Below are 23931 nucleotides of genomic sequence, written 5' to 3' on the forward strand. Positions count from 1 at the left end.
CTGATGTTGAGGAATTGCTTTAAAAGGAAAGGAGAAAGAGAGCTAAATATATTCATCTTGGCTGAGAGACAGTGAAGTAAAGACATAAGTCTATAAATATTTGAAACTTGTAAACACCATGGGAGAAAAGATGTATCTTAATTTTACAACAGGATATAGCTAAGAGTAAGAAGATGAAATATAGGATGACTCATTTTTATGGGATTACTATTCTGGTAGACTGGAGGATTGCCAGATAGAGTTTATCTCTTGTGAAATGAGGAGCTTCTTGAGAGCAAGGTTCATGGCTCACTAACGTTCATAGTCTAGTGTTGGCCTCTTGTTTGTGCTTGTAAGGCACTTGAATTGAGTTTCAGCAAAACACCTGGCAATTTCACATGATTCTTTAGAAAAGATAGAGAAATGCCGGTGAATGATAGTAGTATTAAGTGGATTTATGGCTTCTTAGTTTCTTAGTTTCCTCCCTCCCTCCCTCCCTCCCTCCCTCCCTCCCTCCCTCCCTCCCTCCCTTCCTTCCTTCCTTCCTTATTTGAAAGGCAAAATTACAGAGAGAGAGAGAGAGAGGGGAGAGAGACATCTTCCATCCCCTGGTTACTCCCCAAATGGCTGCAACAACTAGGGCTAGGCCAGGCTGAAGCCAGGAGTTTCATCTGGGTCTCCAATATGGGTGCAGGGGCCCAAGCACTTGGGCCATCCTGTGCTGCTCTCCCAGGTGCATTAGCAGGGAGCTGGATCAGAAATGGAGCAGCCAGGACTCGAACCACTGCCCATATGGGATGCTGGTGCTGCAGGTCATGGCTTTACTCTGCTGTGCCACAGCACGGGCCCCCTTAGTTTCTTACTATTGCTACTATATCAGTGATGTGAACTCAGTTATCAATAAGACAATTTCTTTTTCTACTTCCATGCCCCAGGATCAGCACATGATGAGCACTATGTCTTTACTGAATGAAGGGTATAAATGAATGACTTAGCTCTGTCTTTTCAAAAATATTTGTAGACATCTCATCCCAAATTTCAACTTAGACTTTGAATAATAATTATTTTTCACATTAGTGGAAACACTTGCAATCTTTTGATGTCTGTAGACACAAATAACTATAAGGTCTGCAAATATGATAAATGGAAATTTTGTGAGCTCCAATAGAAGGAGGAAATAATTTCATGTCCAGGAATATTTGGGATTTTTTTTGTTAATTAATATCTACTAACACTTTCGAATTATCAAAAAGTCATTTCTGTCATAGACCTAAAGACTTATTTATCCTGTTAGAGGTCTGCCATATTAGGAGTAACAGCAACAAGAACCCAAGAAACTGGCCATTATTTCAGTTGATTAAAGAAAATTATGCAATAGACCTTCTAGCTCCAGAGGAAAGTATATTACATGACTCTGGATATTTGACCATCCAAATTGACAGTAAACTAGCGTTTTGATTGGTTGATTCCCCACCCCCATCTGTCCGCCACTTCCTTATGATACCTGCTTGTTCAGGTAGAATACTTACTGGGTTTTCAACACCATTCTGGGTTGTTTATGGCTATGTATATTTTTACTCTGTGTTGGTTATCTAAGAGGTACTTTAAAAAGTTTGTGGAAAATGGAATTAATTGATAAATTTAAGGGCCAGTGTTGTGGTGCAGTAGGTAAGCTGTTGCTTGTGATGCCAGCATCCCATATGAGAGCTGATGTTCCTGCTTATGTGCCCAGGAAAGCATCAGAAGATGACCCAAGTGCTTGGGCACCTGCTACCCATTTGGGAGATCCAGATGGAGTTCCAGGTTCCTGTTCGGCCTGGACTAGCCCTGGTCATTACAGTCATTTAGGAAGTGAACCAGTGCATGGAAGATCTTTGTCTTTCCTTCCCCCTCTGTAACTCTGTCTTTCAAATAAATCTTTTTTTAAAAAAAAAGATAAATTTGTCTTGATGTAAAAAATTTTTTAAATCTATGCACAATTTTTTATAATATAGATTTCCATGAACTTTTTGAAGACCACTCAAACTGTTGTGTGAAAAACTAACTCAAGGTGCTGGCATTGTGGTGTAGTGGGTTAAGCTGGCTCCTGACTTCAGCCTGGCCCAGCTCTGGCTGTTGCAGCCATTTGGGGAGTGAACCAGTGGATGGAAGATCTCTTTTTATTTATTTATTTTTAAAAGATTTTATTTGTTTGTTTGAGAGGCAGAGTTACAGACAGAGAGGGAGAGACATCCCGTTACTTTTGCACTATTTACAGAACAGAGTAGCTCACTCAGTACTGTGCATAACAGGAGGTGGGGAGGTTTGGAAATCATGCTCAAAACTGCCTATGACAGGGGCTAAGAGTCTTTTAAGTTGTCCTTATTTAGTAGAAAAACAGCAAAGACAGTGTAAATATCTCTTTCATTTATTTTTAAAATATTTATTTATTTGAAAGAGTTACAGAGAGAAAGAGAGAGAGAGAGATCTTCACCTGCTACTTCGCTCCCCAAATGGCTGCAATAACCAGGAGTAGGCCAGGCTGAAGCCAGAAGCCAGGAACTTCTTCTAGGTCTCCCATGTGGGTGCAGGGGCCCAAACACTTGGGCCATCCTCCATGCTGCTTTCCCAGGTGCATCAGCAGGAATACTGAATCAGAAGTGGAGCAGCCATGTCTTGAACCATTACCCATATGGGATATGGTGGCTTAACCCACTGCATCACAATGCCAACCAACCCCCCACCCCCAGATACTTTTGAAGATTTATTTGAAAGTCGGAGTTAGAAGGAGAGACACAGAGAATCTTCCCCATCCACTGTTTCTACTCCCCAAGTAGCTGCAAATACCAGGGCTGAGCCAGGCTGAAGCCATTAGCCAGGAGCTTCTTGTGTCTCTCCCATGTGGATGCAGGGGCCCAAGCCCTTGGGCCATCCTCTGTTACTTTCCCAGATGCATTGGCAAGGAGCTAGATCAGAAGTGGATCAGTGGGGCTTGAACTAGAGCACATTTGGAATGCCGGAGCTGCAACTGGTGGCTCAACCCACCCCTCAGTCCTCTCCTTGCTGTTGAACCATAGGTTTAATCTACTTCAAATCAGAGGGTGTGTTCAACTGAGATCGGAGGCTTTTGGCTTTGAACATAGCTAGAGATTTCCTTCTTTGTTGTACCGTCTGAGGCCTATGCTTATCACTCCTGTTAGTGCTTTGATATTTTTATAGTTCTCACCTTTGTACAGAGCATAGGCAAATATGCAGAGGAAAAATTTAAGCAGTGGCACATACGTTGTTTTCCAAGGTCAGTAATTCTGCCAAGCTGTCCCAGCTAGCTGACAGGCAGTGAAAGGCACCATGTGGAATCATGAAATACTCTAGTCCTTTAGCTAAAGATAACATTTAAAAACATCATTGTATGGAAGTCCAATACATGAACTTCAGAGACTGCTTCTGTGTTCAGCCAGCTAGAACACAGGTGCTGCACTGTTCACGTTTGTGGGGATCTGGTTAACATGAGTGCTCCATGGTCACTGTGCAGCTCAGCTTCTCCTCCCACCCGTCTCACAAGGAGGTACATCAAATCTTTAATTGTCTCTGTTGAACAGGGCCTGATGAGGCCATTTTAGCCTCAGAAAAGTCCTGAAATCTTTGGTAACCATCATCCCAGCAATTTGTATGCCTTTTATTATTGTTTTAGAGTTTTAGCCTTGCTTTAGTTCTTAGTTTTTACATAGCTTTGAGATCCTGTACTTTAATAAGTTTTGCTTTCTGAGATGGCTAATCTTGATGCATAAACCTCAGTTTACTCATCTGCCAAATGGGGATAGCAATTTATATGGTGGTTGACTCCTCCATCTTAGCGCCAGGATTCCCGGATTTCTTCCTCACTTTCCTTCTGTAGATGCTTTTGTACAATCTTTTCTTGGTTCTGTCAAAAATCTGAAGATGTCCTTTCTTTGAACATGACTTTTGCGTCCCCAGAATTCCTGTAGCTGAATGCTTTTCTTGCCTTTTTCTGCTCTACAAAGCAGAGACCTAGTACAGATATGTGAAATGTGCCTCTTGGTGTTAAAAAAAAAAAAGTAGAGCCGGCGCCGTGGCTCAATAGGCTAATCCTCCACCTTGCGGCGCCGGCACACCGGGTTCTAGTCCCGGTTGGGGCGCCGGATTCTGTCCCGGTTGCCCCTCTTCCAGGCCAGCTCTCTGCTATGGCCAGGGAGTGCAGTGGAGGATGGCCCAGGTGCTTGGGCCCTGCACCCCATGGGAGACCAGGAAAAAGCACCTGGCTCCTGGCTCCTGCCAGGATCAGCGCGGTGCGCCGGCTGCAGCGGCGGCCATTGGAGGGTGAACCAGCGGCAAAAGGAAGACCTTTCTCTCTCTGTCTCTCTCTCACTGTCCACTCTGCCTGTCAAAAAAAAAAAAAAAAAAAAAAAAAGTAAACTAACTGTGTTTCATTATGTTTATATTTAAATATTGCCAAGCCTTCATATTTAAAAATTGAAATCTTATACATTTTTGTTTTCTCTTTTTTCCTCCTTTTTGTTTTTTATTTATTACTATTATTTAGTAAGTACTTTAAATGACTTTTTATTCTTGAATAAGGCTTTTAAAATATTTTTATTTTCACTTTTAAAGAATTTATTGGGGCCGGCACCGCCATAGCTCAATAGGCTAATCCTCTGCCTGCGGCTCCGGCACACTGGGTTCTAGTCCTAGTCGGGGTGCCGGATTCTGTCCTGGTTGCTCCTCTTCCAGTCCAGCTCTCTGCTACGGCCCAGGAGTGCAGTAGAGGATGGCCCAAGTGCTTGGATCCTGCATCTGTATGGGAGACCAGGAGAGGCACCTGGCTCCTGGCTTCGGATCAGCGCGGTGCGCCGGCCGCAGCCCCCATTGGGGGGGTGAACCAACGGAAAAGGAAGACCTTTCTCTCTGTCTCTCTCTCTCTCACTGTCCGCTCTGCCTGTCAAAAAAAAAAAAAAAAAAAAAAAAAAGAATTTATTGGAGGCTGGCGCTGTGGCGCAACAGGTTAACGCCCTGGCCTGAAACGCCAGCATCCCATATGGGTGCTGGTTTGAGACCTAGCTGCTCCACTTCCGATCCAACTATCTGCTATGGCCTGGGAAAGCAGTAGTGGATGGCCCACGTCGTTGGGCCCCTGCACCCATGTGGGAGACCCGGAAGAAGCTCCTGGCTCCTGGCTTCAGATCAGCGTAGCTCCGGCCGTTGTGGACAATTGGAGAGTGAACCATCGGATGGAAGACCTCCCTCCCTCCCTCCCTCCCTCCCCTCTCTCTGTGTAAATCTGACTTTCAAATAAATAAATACTTCTTTAAAAATTATCTATTTATGGAGCTGGTAGTTTTAAGCCTCTGCCTGTGGTGCCAGCATCCCATATGGGTGCTGATTTGTGCCCTGGCTGCTTTTCTTCCGATCCAGCTCTCTGCTATGGGCTAGAAAAGCAGCAGAAGATGGCCCAAGTGCTTGGGGCCCTGCACCCATGTGGGAGACCCTGGCTTTACATTGGCCCAGCTCCAGCCATTGCGGCCATTTGGGGAGTGAACTAGCAGGTGGAAAATCTTTCTCTCTTTTTCTCTGTCTGTAACTCTACTTATCAAGTAAATAAATAAAATTTTAAAAAGAAGTATTAAAAATTTATTTATTTATTTGAAGGAGGTACAAAGACAGAGATTTTTCTACCCACTGGTTTACTCCCCAGATGACTGCAGTGGCCAGGGCTGGGCCAGACCAAAGCCAGTAGCCAAAAGCTTTGTTTGGATTTCCCTCATGGATGGCAGGGACCCAAACACTTAGGCCATCTTCTGTTGCTTTTCCCAAGCCATTAGCAGAGAGCTGGATTGAAAATGAATCAGCCAGGACTTGAACCGGTGTCGATATGGGATGCCAGCATCGCAGGCGGCAGCTTTACTCACTATACCACAATGCTGGTCTCTATTTTCAGTTATTTGGAAGATACAGAGACAGAGAGATCTTCCACCTGCTGATTCACTCCCCAAATGCCTACAACAGCCCGGGCTGGGCCAGGGTGAAGCCAGGAACCCTGAACTTAATCTGTGTCACTCACAGGACCCGAGTACTTGAGCTGTCATCACCTGCTGCCTTCCAGGGCCTTGGTGGCTGGATGCTGCAATCAGGAGCCACATCCAGGAACTGAACCCAGAGACTAAGCTGTGGGATATGAGCATCTTAGCCAGCAACTTAGCTGCTAGGCCAAATGTCCACTCCTGAACTGAATTTTTAAAAGTAAGGGAGGAGCCAGGAGAAGCTGAGAACTCAGTCTGGTGCACCCATGTGGATAGCAGGGACCCAAGCACTCCAGCCAACGCCTGCTGCCTCTTAGGGTATACATTGGCAGGAAGCTGAAGTCAGAAGTTGAGCTGGGACTGGAACCCAGGCACTTGGATATGGAATGCTGGCAGCTCAAGTGTCTTAACTGCTGTGCCAATACCTGTCCCTGAAAGAGATAATACTAAGTCAAGTCTTTGGAGCTGACTGTTCCATGCTAGTCCTATGACTTCCTACTTGTGTGTTTTCAATTTGATTTCTTACCAGTCTGCTCAGAAGAGACAGAAAAAGCATTTATTTTAATATGGTTTAATCTTTGTGATTTGTTTTAGAATTCAGAGCTTAGCATTAAAAAGCAAAGTGTGTCTTCAGAGTCTGGGAACCTGCAATTTCAAGTGATTTTTGGACAGTTATAAATCTCATCCTGCTGAAGATGACAGATCTTGCCAGTGACCTTTGGTTGCTAACTAGTTCCTTAGAGCAGGACCCTGGTGGTGTCTCAGCTGTTCACGACTGCAGCTGGAGACCTGGCCTTCGTTGGCAGTGATGCCATCCACACGCACAGGGGACTCCTGCTCCTCTGCCTCTACGGGAGGCCTGGTGGAGGTCAGAGCAGACACTTCCTACAGTGCTCTGCACACTGTGGCACACGCCTTCTGTATATAAGAAGGCATTGTGGTGTTTTCTAGACCACAAGCTGTGGGGTTTTTTTTTGCTTGACAGTTCTTCCATCATCTACACTCAGAGCCCAGTAACTGGAGCTTTGCACAGAGTGCTGTGCATCTGTCAGTTTGAGTTAGAGCACAGTGCTCTGCCATCTGTTCCACAGGCAGAGAATACACACTCAGAATCACACTTCCAGGAGGGCCAGCTTTATAGGGGACATGGTTTGACTCACAGTGACATATGACGCCTCTTAGGTTTAGCTCAGGAACAGGGTTCATTTGATGATCCCTGACTTTAATATTTGACAAACACATGTGTTTAGAAGGAAGGCCATTTGCCAAAGTAACTTCAAGGTCACTATCTTAGTCTTTTTTTTTTTTTTTTCTGTAACAGAACACTACAGATTGGGTAATTTATAAACAATAAAAGTTTATTCGGCTCACAGTTCTGGAGCCTGGGAAATCCAAGATTGAGAGGTCACATCTGGTGAAGGCCTCGGGCTGCATCTTCCTGGGGCAGAGTGGAGGGCAGAGAGGGTGAGAAAGAGCGAGGGATCAAACTTAGCCCTAAGCCCATGGATAATCAGCATCATCATCTCAGCCTGATCATCTCCCAGAGGGGTCCCACCTTTTAACCCTGTTGCTTTGGGAGTTTCCAACACATGCTTTTGGGGGGACACATTGAAACTACAGCAGTCACCAAGAGGACTGATAATCAGGATATATCCCACAGGGGGCTGGTGCTCTGGTTCAGTGGGCTAACCTCTGCCTGTAGTGCCGGTATCCCATATGGGCACTGGTTCGTGTCTTGGCTGTTCCTCTTCCAATCCAGATCACTGCTATGACCTCGGAAAGCAGTGGAGGATGGCCTAAGTGCTTGGGCCCCTGTACCCATGTGGGAGATCTGGAAGAAGCAGCTCCTGGCTCCTGGCTTTGGATGGGCTCAGCTCTGGCTGTTGCAGCCATTTGGGGAGTGAAGCAGTGGATGGAAGACCTCTCTGTGTCTCCCCTTCTCTGTCTGTAACCCTGCCTTTCAAATAAATAAATAATCTTAAAAAGAAAAATCAAGATATCCCACAGTGACAGCAATGGCATGCACTGGTTAGGAACCCACTCAGGAGCCCAGTATGTTGAGACCTGTGGCTAAAACTGAAGAATCAATTCAGGCATGCTGTTTTGTGAGATTAATTTTGAGAATTTAATTTAATTGAGAATTTATAAGTGAGTGTACATCAAGAAGTTCATGGAGTGAGCCAGTGTTGTGGTGCTGCAGGTTAAGCCACTACCTGTGACGAGCGCCCCATATGAGCACTGGTTCCAGTCCCAGCTGCTTCACTTCCAACCCAGCTCCCTGCTAGTGCTCCTGGGAAGGCAGCAGAAGATGGCTCAGATATTTGGGCCCTGACATCCACATGGGAGACCTGAATGAAGCTCCTGGCTTCTGCTTGGCCCAGCCACAGCCATGTGGCCATTTGGGGAGTGCACTTAAGAATGGAAGATCTCTCTCTGTCTCTACCTCTCTCTGTACCTCTGCCTTTCAAATAAATAAATGTATCTTTTTTAAAAGTTCATGAAAAAATAGAATTAAACTATAATGCACATTTTCCCCACATACAATAACATGCATCCATTTTTAAAACAATTTTTTTTTTTTTTTTTGAGGACAGAGAGAGTGAGCAAGTGAGCTCTCATGCAGTATTTCATTCCCAGTTGCTTGCCATGGCCAGGGGAACGGAACTGAAGCCAGGAGCCAAGAACTCAGTCCAGGTCTCCCATGTGGGTGGCAGGAACTCTCTGCTTGAGTCATCACTCCTGCCTCCCAGGGTCTCCATTCACAGGAAGCTGGAATCAGGAGCAGGAGGTGGGAGTCGAACCCAAGCACTCTGATGCAGGGTGCCATTAATGGGTATCTTACCCACTAGACCAAATACCCACCACAAGATGCACCCACTTTAATACAGATTGATGAGTTTTGATCGCTGTTTGTCCTGGCAAGCTACTGCAGACATCCCATTTCAGTAGCAATATATATCCTTTATTGAGAGTGAGGAGTCCTTGCATTCAGAGAGTTACCAGATTACATGTGGTGGCTATTTCATGGATCATAGTCTCAACTAAGTGCACTTGTGGGTAGGTGCCTTCTGAGGGTGAAGGCTTTGGGTCAGTTGACTATCATGCGTTCTCCCATCTGCTTTTTCACTCTCAGCCCTGGCCTGGAGTGTATCTCTGGGAGACTGGTTCTAACCTAGGTCTCTCACTGTCCATGGAGAGTGAACTTGTTGATATTCTGGATCTTTCTTCTCTCTGGGACTGTGTTTCTTCATCAACAAAATAAGAGGGCTCAGTCTGATCATTTCTTTCTCTGATTCTTCTCATTTCTCATGAGAACAAAACCAAATTATTTGAGTACAGATGTCACAAATGTAAATAGAAAATGACTTCCCACCAGTGTTGCTTTGTGGAGGGTGGATTGTACTCTTTAATGAACTGGATAGAATCCGAATACCTTTGTATCATTGATGTCAATGTGGAGTATATCCTGATTATACTCTCTTAGTGACCTTAAGTTAGGAAAATAGCCTCCCAGACACATGTATTTGTCTTGCATTGAGCTTTTTATAATGGTTGCTTTTAATTGGTTCTTGTCAGAGAAAAGAAAGCCTTATCTCTGCCGTACAGGCTTGTAACTGCTTCTAAAAGGCAGACAAAGAAGTGCATTGTTAGCTGTTGGCAGTGCTGGGTCAGCTGGCGTTGTTTACCATGAACACTGAAGTTTGGTTTGCACAGGTGTTGTATTACAGACACTGCTAGACTGGTTTAAGGTGAAATGAAATTATCACAGCATTCAATATTATAAGCTGCTCTTGATTTACAGATAGCCTGCATTTTAGCTGTAAACATGTCATTTCCATCTGGGAAGGCATCTTCATTGAGAAACAGCATTTTCACAGTGGTTAGGATCTCTGTGGACAAAGGTCTGTTTAACCCACAATTTACCTAAAGTATGACACTAATAGGATCATAGACCCTAACTCTTGTTTTTAATTGGTTTTTAATTATAATTGGATTTTCTATGGTTAGAAATGCTGGTTTACAGACTTAGAATATTTGGTTTACAAAGATATTTTGATTTCTTGCTATGTACCAGACATTGTGCTGGGTGGCCTTGCAAATGTAGGGTTTAATAACATGCAGTCCAGAGGCCAGCACTGTGGCCTAGCTGGTAAAGCTGCCACCATCCCACATCCCAGCTGCTGCACTTCTAATCCAGCTCCCTGCTTATGTGCCTGGGAAAGCAGTGGAAGATGGCCCAAGTGCTTGGGCCCTTGCACCCACAAAGGAGACCTGAATGAAACTCCTGGCTACAGCCTTCTGCCTGGGCCAGCCCTGGCCATTGTGGCCATTTGGGGAGTGAACCAGCAGATGGAAGATTTCTCTATTTCTCTCCCCCTGCCCATAATTCTGGCTTTCCAGATAAATAAATAAATCTTTTAAAATATAGATATAAATAAATAAATAAATAAATAAATCACAATCCTTTCCCTCAGCGTAGACATGGTGGGGAAGAGCCAATGACTGGAAAAATCCTAAAGTGACAGTTTGAAAAAGAAACAGGGTACATTCAAAGAACAGTGAAGTCTGAGGTACTGAGAATGTAGGAGGAGAACTCCTAACCACTTGCTAAGGGGCCTCTCTTGGGGCTGACTCCCCAGCTAGATGAGGCAAAAGAAGAGGCAGAGAGAGAGGTAGTGACCAGGTGAGGGTGGATCTTCACTGTCCTGCTGGGAAGTGTGGATTGCTGGTGAGGCTGGTTTCCTGAGATGGACAATGAAGACAGGTTGTGGAGATTTGGTCTGAGGAAACAGGGATAGGAATTTTATCAGGTTATTGTAGTCAGCTGATTTAAGTCAATGAAAACCTGAGCTAGGGCAGAGGTGACCGGAATAGAGAGGAGAGAGATAAACGTTTGGGACTGAAGGTACTCAGATCTGAGGAATGATTATATTTGAGATATACAGGAGAGAGAAGTGTTTAGACTTCTGCTTTTGTTGACTGGCTGAGGAGAAAATACCAGAAAAAAGATGCAGTTTTGGCAGGGAAAGGTAAAACTTCTGTTTGGACAAGTTGAGTTTGTGGTGTTTGTGGACATGATCAACATACAGTTGACACCTCTCTCTCTCTCTCTCTCTAAAGATTTATTTATTGTTTTGAAAAGCAGAGAGGAGCCGGCGCTGTGGCGTAGTGATTAAGACCACCCACCGCCTGCAGTGCGAGCATCCCATATGGATGCTGGTTCAAGTCCTGGTTGCTCCACTTCCAATCCAGCTCTCTGCTATGGCCTGGGAAAGCAGTAGAAGATGGCCCAAGCCCTTGGGTCCCTGCACCCGCGTGGGAGACCCAGAAGAAGCTCCTGGCTGTTGAGGCCAATTGGGGAGTGAATGAGTGGATGGAAGAGCTCTCTCTCTCTCTGTGCCTCTCCTTCTCTCTCTGTGTAACTCTTGACTTTCAAGTAAAATAAGTAAATCTTAAAAAAAAAAAAAAAGCATATATATACGGGGGGAGGGGGGTGGGGAGAGAGAGAGAGAGATCCAGAGATGGAGATCTTCCATCCTCTGGTTACTCCCCAAATGCCGCCCCCCACATTCAGGGCTGGGCCAGGCTAAAGCCAGGAGCTTCTTTGGGGGTCTCCCACATGGGTGCAGGGGCCCAAGGACTTGGGCCATCTTCCACTACTTTCCTAGGCGCATTAGCAGGGAGTTGGACTGGAAGTAGAGTATCCGGGACTTGAACTGGTGCCCGTATGGGATGCCAGCACTTCAGGTGGCAGCTTAACCTTCGACGCCACAGAGCTAGCGCCAACAAATCTCTTGAGTTATCTGGAAGGCTAAAGAACCTGAAAGGGTTTAGATTTGGGAATCATTAATATGTGGGTTACTTTTGAAACTCTGGAATAAACTAGAATCAGAATTTTAAAAACCTGTATTCAGAAATGAGCTTGGCATATTTCAGGATAAGCGCTCACCCTGCTTTCCTGCAACCTCTTTTAAAATTGTGAACTTGTCTATCAAAGGATGCTCATGCCCTGCCCCATTATTGCTGGATACATCGTGAGTGCTAACCATTGGCGGTATAGTTTATTTGTTGATTTGTTTACTCATTAAACAGATAATTGTCTATCACTTATTACATGCCCAGACTTCAGCAAATACATGAAGTCGTGACAGAATCATCTTCCCTGTCCCACAGGAAGTTGTAGTCACAGTTATCAGAGTCTCTATACTTTTCAGTCCTCTACTCTCTGATCAGTGAGGTGTTTTAAAAGGGCAGGCAGTTTGATGATAGAGTAATATCATTAGCAAATGGCCTTTGTGTTTGCTTTAAGAAAAAAAAATGCGTGAGTCTTACTGTTAGGTTGTTTTTGCCCTATTTGTTAAAACACACAGCATCTTACATGTTTAGAGTGAACTGAGAACAGTTGCTTTCTTAGCAACGGGAACTGAGGCTTTTCTGGTAGGAACCCACTTTTGTGTCAAAGGTGGGGTAAGTTGTGCCACCCCTGTGTTTCAGTGAAGGATAGTTGTAGCCATGAGCACCAGGACTGCACTGTTCATTGTTTCAGAAACTAGTCTGACTGATACTCTGATTGTTTTTGTTCCTATTGTTCAAGATTGTAGACAATTGTGTTTGGGTTTTCTGTCTTCTTTATTGGTGCTGATAAGAGCCATATTGTGAGTTCCATATTTTTGTTAAACATCCTGAGGTGGAGTGTGCTAAGCAAATGTGGTGGAAAGATTGTGTATCTTCAGGCTGTTCTATTTGTGATGTGCAAGTTAACTGAAACAAATTTAACCCTGTGGAAAAAAAATTGATTCTATAAAAGGAAACAGCAAATCCGGAGTACATTAAGGCATCATGAATATAAATTCAAGAATTAACTAAATTCCACGAAGATAGAGATACTTCTGGAAGAGCTTCAGAGTAATCATATTAATCACATTATTTTCCCAACTTTGCCTTTAAAATACAATTGAACCAAAGTGAACCCTGAAGCACTGATTTGTGTATCTGATTTTATTGCTGATAACTTCAATGTGAGGCATCCAACTCCTGCCATTTCTGCTGTTTCTATGGCAACCAAAGTGTGCAAACCCAGCAGTATCACTTTCGTTCACAGCTGGCATTTTGTGTTCTCAGTAAGAAGACGAGTTTTGGTAAAGCGTAGTCGGTGTTAATTGGGATGTAACTGGGTCAGAACAATTTTGGGAGCCTTTTTTCCTCCTCTCAGGCTCCTGTGTGGACACGAGTGTGTGTGTGTGTGTGTGTGTGTGTGTGTGCTGACTGCACTTTCCCTTCTTCTCTCAAGCTTGTCCTTTTCCTGAAATTAATCACCATTGAGGTAGTCTTGGAAATTGGGCCTATCTTCTAAAAACATGCTTCATTGTGGAATCTGGAGGACTGGATGCAGTTCCTGAGCCTCACCCACAGCCCTGTGCAGATCCTTGAAAATTTCCATTAAAAAAAATTAGGGGCCAGTTTGTAATGGGAACGCCAGCATCCCATATGGGCACCGATTAGAGTCCTGACTGCCCCACTTCTGATCCAGCTCCCTGCTAATGTGGCTGGGCAAGCAGTGGAGGATGCCCCAAGTGCTTGGGCCTTTGCACCCACATGGGAAGACCCGAATGTGGCTCCTGGCTTCTGGCTTTGGCCTGGCCCTTGCGGCTGTCTGGGGAGTGAACCAGCAGATGAAGATCTTTTTCTCTCTCTCACTCACTCACTCTTTCCCTGCCTCTCCCTCTCTGTAACTGTGCCTTTCAAACAAATAAATAAATCTTTAAACAAAAAATGAAATGATTGATGTGAAAATGCTTTGAAAAATTAAATACATTTTAATGTTGATGACATCGTTTGTTTTGTTGTTATTTTGTGTGGGGAGCAGCCCGGACTGGACTGAGTTACTGGAATTAAGGATTTTTACGTCCATGATAGTAAGGATATATCCCTAAACCAGTGCCTAAAATATAGTCACCTAGAACATAGTAGGTGCTCAGCAAATAGTTATCCAATAAAAGAATGAATTAATATGTGTGGGGAGCAACTCAGACTAGACTGTTACTGGAATTAAGACTTATTCTATGCATCTGCTCTCCCACAATATGGCGCTGGGAGAGAAGTAAACAGCTTCCGCACAGCTGCTTCCAGTTCAACCAATAAACTGTAGGACTTGCTACTGATTGGAGGAGAGCAGCGTACTCGGCGTGTGGGCAGCCGAGTTGGGATTGGCGGAGGAAGACTATAAAGGAGGAGAGAGACGGCATGCATCAGTAACATCTAAGGGGAACCTCTAGCTGAAGGAACACCTGTGCAGCCCCCGAGAAGAGCCGGCCGGCGGTGTGCCGCTCCCCTGCGGAAGTGGGGAATGTGGCCAGGGGGAACTGCCCTTCCACGGAGGTGGAAGGGATAGTAGCCAACCCGGGAAGAACCAGCAGCAAACCCGGGGAGGGCCGAGCAGACGAAAGAACAGCGCAGGGTCCTGTGTCGTTCCTCCATGAAGAGGGGGAGCGACATAATGGTGCCGTGACTCGGATATGAAGCCTAGGCAGGGTTTAGTGTCGTTCCTCCATGAAGAGGGGGAGCGACATAATGGTGCCGTGACTCGGATAGGAAACCTAGGACGGATATGAAACTTAGGAGGGAAGAAACGGGAAGAAGCAGGAAAATACCGGAGAGAGAGACTAGCGAAGAGCCTAGGGAAAAGCCGGACGAAAAAGGTGCCGGAAGAAGCTATTGAAAGCCTAGGCATATTCAGATACGGACTACAAGGGGAAGCTGGGAGAAATCTCTAAGGTTGAAAGCGAAAGTGAAAGCTAGAACAAACAGACTCGGATGCGGACTGTGGGGAGAGGCCAGGAGAAATGAGGGAGGAGTATTGTTGGAGGAAAGCTTGGGGAAACATACCGGGTAGAGAAAAATGTTAGGGAAATTGAAGCCGCGGTGGGCAGGCCAAGGCGGAGACGAAAGCCACTTTGGGATTCTCAAGTTAGCCCGGGAATAGGGGGCGAAAAGTTGAAACCAGAAGCTGAAACGTAAGCCAGATTGGGATCCGTCTGATTAGCCCGGGGAGCAAAGGACGGGAAGCCAAACCGTGGGGCGGAGACGTAAGCTGGGTTGAATTCGCCAGGCTAGCCCGGGGAACTTAGATTGAATGCTAGTGGCGGACAAATAGCTACGCTGTGTGACTCGCGGAGGCTGCCGCGCGCAGACAGAGCGTGCGGGGCTCAAGTACATAGGGAACGCGGGGCTAGTGAGAGACCGTGGAGTGTGCGCGCAAAGCCGAGCCGCGCAGAGCCGAGCCGCGCAGATGAGAGAGGCGCGGGCTGAAGCGGCTCAGAGCCGGCGAGGCGCCGAGAAGCAGCCTCGGGGCGGAGCCCGCTGGCGGGGCGAGGCGCGGGGAAGCTGCGCGGAGCCGTGAAGCTGCCGGCAGGGCGAGGCGCCGGGAAGCTGCAGGGATAAGAGAAACAGAAGTTTAGAAGTAAAATGAGAGAAATGGGAATGTTGGCAGACAGAAGTAAAATGGGAGAAATAGGAATGCCCGGAGATAGAGAAGTAGAGAAATAGAAAGGCCTCCCCTCAACATGGCAATGAGAAAGCTTGGATTCGGTCTGCCTGATTAAGTGAGGCGATGAGCACCTGCGGGCGGCTAGCAGCTTATGCGCCGCAGGTCACCGAAGACAGGCACGAATTAACATCAGTAAGGCCTCCCCACAATACCGAATTAACATCAGTAAGGCCTCCCCACAATACAACAATTAGGAGGCTTGGATTCGGTCTGCCTGATTAAGGCGGTAAGCACCAGCAAGCAGCTCGACCAGAGTATGAGCTGCAGGTCACCGAAGATAGGCACGAACCAACACTAATAAGTCTCCCCCACAATACGGCAATGAGAAGGCTTGGATTCGGTTTGCCTGATTGTTAGGGCTTGTAAGCCCCTGCAGGCAGAGCGGAGCATGCGCTGCAGGGCACCGAATACAGGCACACATCAGCACCTAAAAACCTCCTCACAACATGGCGAAGAGAGGACCCGGATTCGGTTTGCCTGATTGATAGGACTTGTAAGAACCTGTGGCAACTCTAGCAAGTAGAGCAGAGTGTGTGCCGCGGGACACCGAAGACAGGCGCGTATCAACGCCAAAAAATAAAAAGAAAGGGGGATCTGTGGGGAGCAGCCCGGACTGGACTGAGTTACTGGAATTAAGACTTATTCTATGCATCTGCTCTCCCACAATATGGCGCTGGGAGAGAAGTAAACAGCTTCCGCACAGCTGCTTCCAGTTCAACCAATAAACTGTAGGACTTGCTACTGATTGGAGGAGAGCAGCGTACTCGGCGTGTGGGCAGCCGAGTTGGGATTGGCGGAGGAGGACTATAAAGGAGGAGAGAGACGGCATGCATCAGTAACATCTAAGGGGAACCTCTAGCTGAAGGAACACCTGTGCAGCCCCCGAGAAGAGCCGGCCGGCGGTGTGCCGCTCCCCTGCGGAAGTGGGGAATGTGGCCAGGGGGAACTGCCCTTCCACGGAGGTGGAAGGGATAGTAGCCAACCCGGGAAGAACCAGCAGCAAACCCGGGGAGGGCCGAGCAGACGAAAGAACAGCGCAGGGTCCTGTGTCGTTCCTCCATGAAGAGGGGGAGCGACATTTTGAAATCAACTTATCTTGTGTCCTTAACATTTATTTACTTGTTCTAAAAGGGACAGGAAACCCAGTAGATTGCTGCACCTTCAAAAGTGACCCCTGTCTGGGATTCTAGGTCTGAACTTAGCTTTAGGAGCCTTCCACTGTGGATACTGCCCAGGATGTCAGTTCCCTTCTCAGACTATACAGAAGAGCTCATAGGCCACTGCTCCCCTGAGCCGTGTCACCGCCGCTGCACTCATCCCTGACTGTACACAGGCACCCCACACCTGAGCTTCTAGTATGTTATGCCAGAGGTATCCCCACTAGCTGCAGAACTAGCTAGAGCCTCTGTTCTCATATTCCATTTTGGTGCTCATGTTTTCTGTTTCAACATAGAATGACTTTAAAAAGAGTTAGCTAAGTGATCTAACTAAAAGCAGCTTGTATTTCTCACATTCAGCAACTCATAATTCATTTTCATTTCTTATATGAAGCAATTTTTGCTCTCAAATCTCATACTTTGTCTCTCTTCTTTGTGTAGCTCTTTCAAATAAATTAATTTAAAAAAGTATGAGCTGTACTGTTATGAACGTTCTCCAGTATATCTAAAAATGGAATTACTGAATCAAAGTGTGTGCAGTTCAATTTTTCTTTTTAAAGAAAGGCCTTGTACAGAGAGAGAAGGAGAGACAGAGACAGAGATCTTTTGTCTGCGGGTTCATTCCCAAATGGCCTCAACAGCCAGAGCTGAGCCAGGCCAAAGCCAGGAGCCAGGAACCCTATCCTGGTCTTCCCTCTGGGTGACAGAGGTCCTGGTACTTGGGCCATCTTCCTCTGCTTTGTCAGGCACATTAGCAGGGAGCTGGGTCTGAAGTGGAGCAACCAGGACTTGGACTGGTACTCTGATACAGGATACTGGTTTGGAAACAGTAACTTAATCTAAAATGCTGGCCCCAGTTCAGTTTTTCAAGATGATGCCAAATTGTTTTTCAGACAAATTATACTAATTTATTCTCACACCAGCAATGTATCAGAGTTTCCACTGACTTACCTCTTATTCAACAATTTTTTTTAAATTTTGTTTTATTTGAAAGAGAGAGATCTTCCATACTCCAATGGTTTGCTATAATGACCAGAGCTGGGCCAAGCCAAAGCTAGGATCTTTGAGCTCCATCCAAATTTCCCATGTGAGTGGCTAGGGATCCAACAACTTGAGCTATTATCTGCTTCATCCCAGGGTACTCATTAGCAGGAAGCTGACATTGGAAGTGGAGCCAGGACTTGAACCCAGGCACTACCCCATGGGATGCAGGTATTCCAGGCAGCATCACAGAACCACTGTGCTAAATGCCTGCCCCAACAAGTTTAACCAATCTAGTAGGTGTAGAGCTATTTGGTAGCTCACTGTGAGGTTGAACATCTTTTCATATGCATCTTGGTTAAATATGTTTCTGCTTTAGTTAAATGTGAGTTGGACAGTTTTCTACTTGATTGTTTTTCATGTTGACTTAGAGGATTTTTTTTTTTTTTTAAGATTTTGTTTGAAAGGCAGAGTAAGAGAGGGGGAGAAACGGAGAAAAAGGTCTTCCAGTAGTTCACTTACCAAATGCCCACAACAGCAGGCTGAAGCCATGAGCCAGGAACTCCATGGGGTTTTCCACATAGGTAGCAGGGACACAAGTACTTTAGCCATCATCTGCTGCTTTCTCGGGTGTATTAGGAGGAAGTTGGGTTAGAAGCAGAGTAGCTGGGACTCTAACTAGAAACTGTGATAGGGAAGGCTTGTGTCCTGAGTGGTGGGCTTAACCTGCTGTGCTACAACACCTGCCCCTCATAGGAATTCTTCTCTTTTCTCTCCTCTCCTCTCCTCTCCTCTCCTCTCCTCTCCTCTCCTCTCTCCTCTCTCCTCTCTCCTCTCTCCTCTCTCCTCTCTCCTCTCTCCTCTCTCCTCTCTCCTCTCTCCTCTCTCCTCTCTCCTCTCTCCTCTCTCCTCTCCTCTCTCCTCTCTCCTCTCTCTCTCTCTCTCTCTCTTTTTTTTTTTTTTTTTTTTTTAAGATTTATTTATTTGAGAGGCAGAGGGAGAGGTCTTCCATCCTCTGGTTCACTCTCCAAATGGCCAAAGCTGGGGTAATCCGAGGCCAGGGGCCGGGTCTCCCATGTGGGTACAGGAGCCCAAGGATTTGGGCCATCTTCTACTGCTTTCCCAGGCCATTAGCAGGGAGCTGGACTGGAACTGAAACAGCCAGAACTCCAACCGGCACCTATTCGGGGTGCCCAGTGCTGCAGGCAGAGGCTTAACCTATGTCACAGTGCTGGCCCCAGGAATTCTTTACTGAATACAAAATTTAAATTCGATGTTTATATGTGTTGCAAATATTTCTTTTTTTTTTTTTTTTTTTTTTTTTGGACAGGCAGAGTGGACAGTGAGAGAGAGAGAGACAGAGAGAAAGGTCTTCCTTTGCTGTTGGTTCACCCTCCAATGGCCACCGCGGCCGGCGTGCTGCGGCCGGCGCACCGCGCTGATCCGATGGCAAGAGCCAGGTACTTCTCCTGGTCTCCCATGGGGTGCAGGGCCCAAGCACTTGGGCCATCCTCCACTGCACTCCCTGTGCCACAGCAGAGAGCTGGCCTGGAAGAGGAGCAACCGGGACAGAATCCGGCGTCCCGACTGGGACTAGAACCCGGTGTGCCGGTGCCGCAAGGTGGAGGATTAGTCTAGTGAGCCGTGGCGCCAGCCGCAAATATTTCTTCCAGTTTGTGCTTTAAAAAAATAATCTTCAGATGATTTGGATATTTATTTAATATAGCCAGATTGATTAGTCTTTTATGATCTGTATTTTTTATGTCTTAAGAAATTCTTCCCTACTTCAGGATGAAGACACTATTCTCTTACATTTTTTTCCAAAAATTCTGAAGTTTTGCTTTTCACAGTTTAAGGCTTCAGTCCACCTGAGATTGGTGTATGTGTGGTGTGAGGTGAGGATTCATTTTACTTCGTTTTCCTGGTTTGGATTACTTGGTGTGCCGGCACCATTTATTGAATAGTTTCTCCCTTCTTTACTAATCTTAAGCCCTTTTTCTCTTTGTAGCATGGATCCATGTTGGTTCTGTGTTCTGTGCTCTTGATCAGTGTGTCTCTCGGTGTACCAGTACCGCACTGTCTTAAATACCATCACTTTAAGCCTTAATATCTTGTTTTGATATCTTGTTTTGTTTTATATTTCTATTCACACTCCTTACCTCCAAGATATTCTAATTCATGATAATTTTGGTGATTCTTAGTTCTTTGTTTTTTGAGCTTTTGCAAGTTCCATACACACACACACACACAAAACCGTGATGAGATTTTGATCTAATTTATGTTGAACTTACAGGTAAGTATGAGGAAAATTGATATCTTCACTATATTGCATCATCTTTATCTCTAAACCTGGGATCCTAATTTACTTAGGACTTCTTAATGTCATCTGTGAAAACGTTTCATGCTCTGCATATATACCTTATGCATCCTTTGATGTATTTGTTCTAGGTACTGTAAGGTTTTAGTTGTTATAGAAGTGTTGCCGGCCGGCGCCGCGGCTCACTAGGCTAATCCTCCGCCTAGCGGCGCCGGCACACCGGGTTCTAGTCCCTGTCGGGGCGCCGGATTCTGTCCCGGTTGCCCCTCTTCCAGGCCAGCCCTCTGCTGTGGCTAGGGAGTGCAGTGGAGGATGGCCCAGGTGCTTGGGCCCTGCACCCCATGGGAGACCAGGAAAAGCACCTGGCTCCTGGCTCCTGCCATCGGATCAGCGCGGTGCGCCGGCCGCAGCGCACCGGCCGCAGCGGCCATTGGAGGGTGAACCAACGGCAAAAGGAAGACCTTTCTCTCTGTCTCTCTCTCTCACTGTCCACTCTGCCTGTCAAAAATTAAAAAAAAAAAAAAAAAAAAAAGTGTTGCCCTTAAAATTTTTTGTTTTCTCGCTCACATATAGAAGTACACTGACTTTTTCATATTATTCAATTATCCAGACATCTTGCTAAAACTTTCACTATTAATAATTTGTAAATACTTCATATTTTGTGTATATGATCACATCATCTGTGTAGGTGATTACATCAGATAGCAGTGGTTTTGTTTCTTCCTTTTCAATCTATATGCCTTTATTATTATTTTATACCATTGATTTACTTTTAATTTACAAGATTGATTTTAGAACTGGTGATAGTGGGCATCCTTACATTATTTCTGATTTTAAAGGAATGCTTCCTTTAATTGGACTACTTCCAATGTTTCCTAGTTTTTGTTAAATACTCACTATGAAGTTAAAGTTTTTTCTATTGTAACCTATTGAGAATTTTTGTTATGAATAGGTTAAATTTTTGTTAAAGATTTATTTTATGTATTTGAGAGGCAGAGTTACAGATAAAAGGAGAAACAGAGAGAGGTCTTCCATCTGCTGGTTCACTCCCCCAAATAGCCACAACGGCCGGAGCAAGGCCAATCCAAAGCCAAGAGCCAGGAGCTTCTTCCCGGTCTCCCATTTGGGTGCAGGGTCCCAAGCACTTGGGCCATTCTTTACTGCCTTCCCAGGGAAGCAGAGAGCTGGATTGAAAGAGGAACAGCCAGACATGAACCATAGCTGATATGGGATGCCAGTGCCACAGGCAGAGGCCTAATGTACTACGTCACAGTGCCGGCCCTAGGTATTAAATTTTATCAACTAGTTTTTCAGCTTCTATCAAGATGATAGAATCATTTTTTCTCTTTAGTTTATCGATATGCTGATGGACATGTATAAATTTTCTCATGCTAAGCCATTTTAACATTCCTGTTCCTGGGTTTGGTTCAACCACATTTTGTTTAATATTTTTGCATCTGTCATCATCAATGAGGGGGTTCTGAAAGTTTTGTTTTCCATGTTTTGTCTGGTTTGCTATCAAGATTATACTGTCCTTGTAGAAAATGTTTGGAACATTCCTTTTTTGTTTTTTCTGTTTTCTCAATGTTTGAATAATATTGAAACAATCTGTTCATTGAAAATTTGGAGAACTTGCAACTAAAATCATCTGGGGTTGGTGTTTCCTCCGTAGGAAGATTTTCAGCTTATTTAGTACCCCTTGATTTCTTCATGTTTTCTAATTCATTTTGAGTCAATTTGTAGGTTACATTTTCTTCTCTCTCTCTCTCTCTCTCTTTTTTTTTTTTTTTTTTTTAAGATCTATTTCTTTGAAAGAGTTACACAGAGAGAGAAGGAAAGGCAGGGGAGGGGGGAGGGAGAGAGCAGTCTTCCATCCACTGGTTCACTCCCCAATTGGCCGCAACAGGCGGAGCTTCTTCTGGACCCATTTGGGTGCAGGAGCCCAAGCACTTCAGCCTTCTTCCACTGCTTTCCCAGGCCATAGCAGGGAGCTAGATCAGAAGTGGAGCAGCCAGGACTCGAACTGCAGGTGGCGGCTTTACCCGCTACACCACAGCACCGGCCCCACATGTTCTTGACTTTGTCTTTTGTATACATTTTCACTTAATAAATGTCTTCATAGGATTCTTTGATCTTTCTGTCCTGTGCTGGTTTTGTATTTATATTCCTTTTGTCATTTGTAATGTTGCAGTTTTCCAGAGGCTTCAGGGATCATCTGTGGTTCTTTGATTTCTGTCCTTACCTTTATCTTTCTCCTTCTAGTTTCTGTGGTTTTATTCTGTTGAGCTTTTTCCTCTTCATCCTCCCCCCGCCCCCACTTCCCTCCTTCTTTCTCTCTTGAAACTTCTTAATGAGGGCACATGATGCATTATTTTCAGCCCTTCTTCCATCCTACCTTAAATATTCAGGGCTGAACATTTCCCTTATAAGTACTGCATTAGCTGCATTCCATGGTTTTTGATAAGGAATATCATTACTGTAGCATTGAATATTTTAAATTTCTTTATGGTTTCTCCTTTCATCACTGAGTAATTTTAGAAGTATTTTTAAATTCCCAAATGTAAGAAGCTTGAGGTTTATACATATGTGTGATTTACTTTTTTTTTTAAGATGTATTTATTTGTTTGAAAGAATTAGAGAGAGAGAGAGAGAGCGAGCTTCCATCCACTGGTTCACTCCACAGATGGCTGCCACAGCCAGAGCTGTACCAATCCGAAGCCAGGAGCCAGGAGCTTCTTCTGGGTCTCCCACGTGGGTGCAAGGGCCCAAAGACTTGGGCCATCTTCTACTGCTTTCCCAGGAATGTTAGCAGGGAACTGGATCTGAAGTAGAGTAGCAGGTACTTGAACCAGTGCCCATATGGGATGCTGGAATGACACAGTGCTGACCCCTGTCATTGACTTTTTTTTTTTTTTTTTGACAGGCAGAGTGGACAGTGAGAGAGAGAGAGACAGAGAGAAAGGTCTTCCTTTGCCGTTGGTTCACCCTCCAGTGGCCACTGCGGCCGGCGCATCGCGCTGATCCGAAGGCAGGAGCCAGGTGCTTCTCCTGGTCTCCCATGGGGTGCAGGGCCCAAGTACTTGGGCCATCCTCCACTGCACTCCCGGGCCATAGCACAGAGCTGGCCTGGAAGAGGGGCAACCGGGACAGAATCCGGCGTCCCGACCGGGACTAGAACCTAGTGTGCCGGCGCCGCAAGGCGGAGGATTAGCCTATTGAGCCGCGGCGCCGGCATTGTCGTTGACTTTTAACTCACTTGTGTCATGGTCATAGGACAGGGTCTGTTTGATAACATTTTCTTGAAATTACTGAGATTTATTAGTATTCAGTTAATATCTGTCAATGTTCTCTGTGTGCTTAAGAAATATTTAAATCCTCTAATTGTGGGGTTAAAAATGTGTGTGTCCACTAGATTATCCTTGTTGTTGTGTCTTTTGAGGAGTCTATGATTTACTAATCTTTTATCTGCTTGATGTGACTACAATTAGTACAGTTAGAAAAATTATGTTATCATTGGTCTCTTTCCTTCCTGAAGTTAGGTCAGATGTGTGTATGTGTGAGTCAAGTTTAGGATTGTGCCTCTTCCTGAATTGAACATTGTCTCATTATATAGTGACCACTTGATAATGCTTTGTCCATAAGCTTTTTTGTCTGATGTTACTGTGTTTAACTCAGCTTTCTTTCAGCAGTTTGCTTTATTCGTTTTTGAACAGCCTTTTCCTTTCAACTTTTATAGTCCTTATGTTTACATAAGTAGACCTCTTGACAGTAACATGAATAGATTGTGTTTTTAATCCAATATGGAAATGCTGTCCTTTAGCTGGAAAATGTTTTTTTTATTCCTCAGGCCCAAGTTGGGAAAGGGTTTGCTTTTGTTTCTACTGGAAGCATCTAGCCCCTTCTAGGGTCTCAGTGTTTGTGGGGTGGCAGACTCAG

The 23931-nt window shown here is 45.2% G+C and overlaps 1 protein-coding gene across 10 annotated transcripts in view; it reads left to right on the plus strand.

Moving 5' to 3' along the window:
- The window catches only part of CDK19 (cyclin dependent kinase 19), a 192052-nt gene that overhangs the window by 129880 nt on the left and 38241 nt on the right, over nt 1–23931 (plus strand). The gene's annotated exons all lie outside the window — the stretch shown is intronic.

Source organism: Oryctolagus cuniculus, chromosome 5 (assembly GCF_964237555.1).
Source record: "Oryctolagus cuniculus chromosome 5, mOryCun1.1, whole genome shotgun sequence".
Taxonomy (NCBI): domain Eukaryota; kingdom Metazoa; phylum Chordata; class Mammalia; order Lagomorpha; family Leporidae; genus Oryctolagus; species Oryctolagus cuniculus.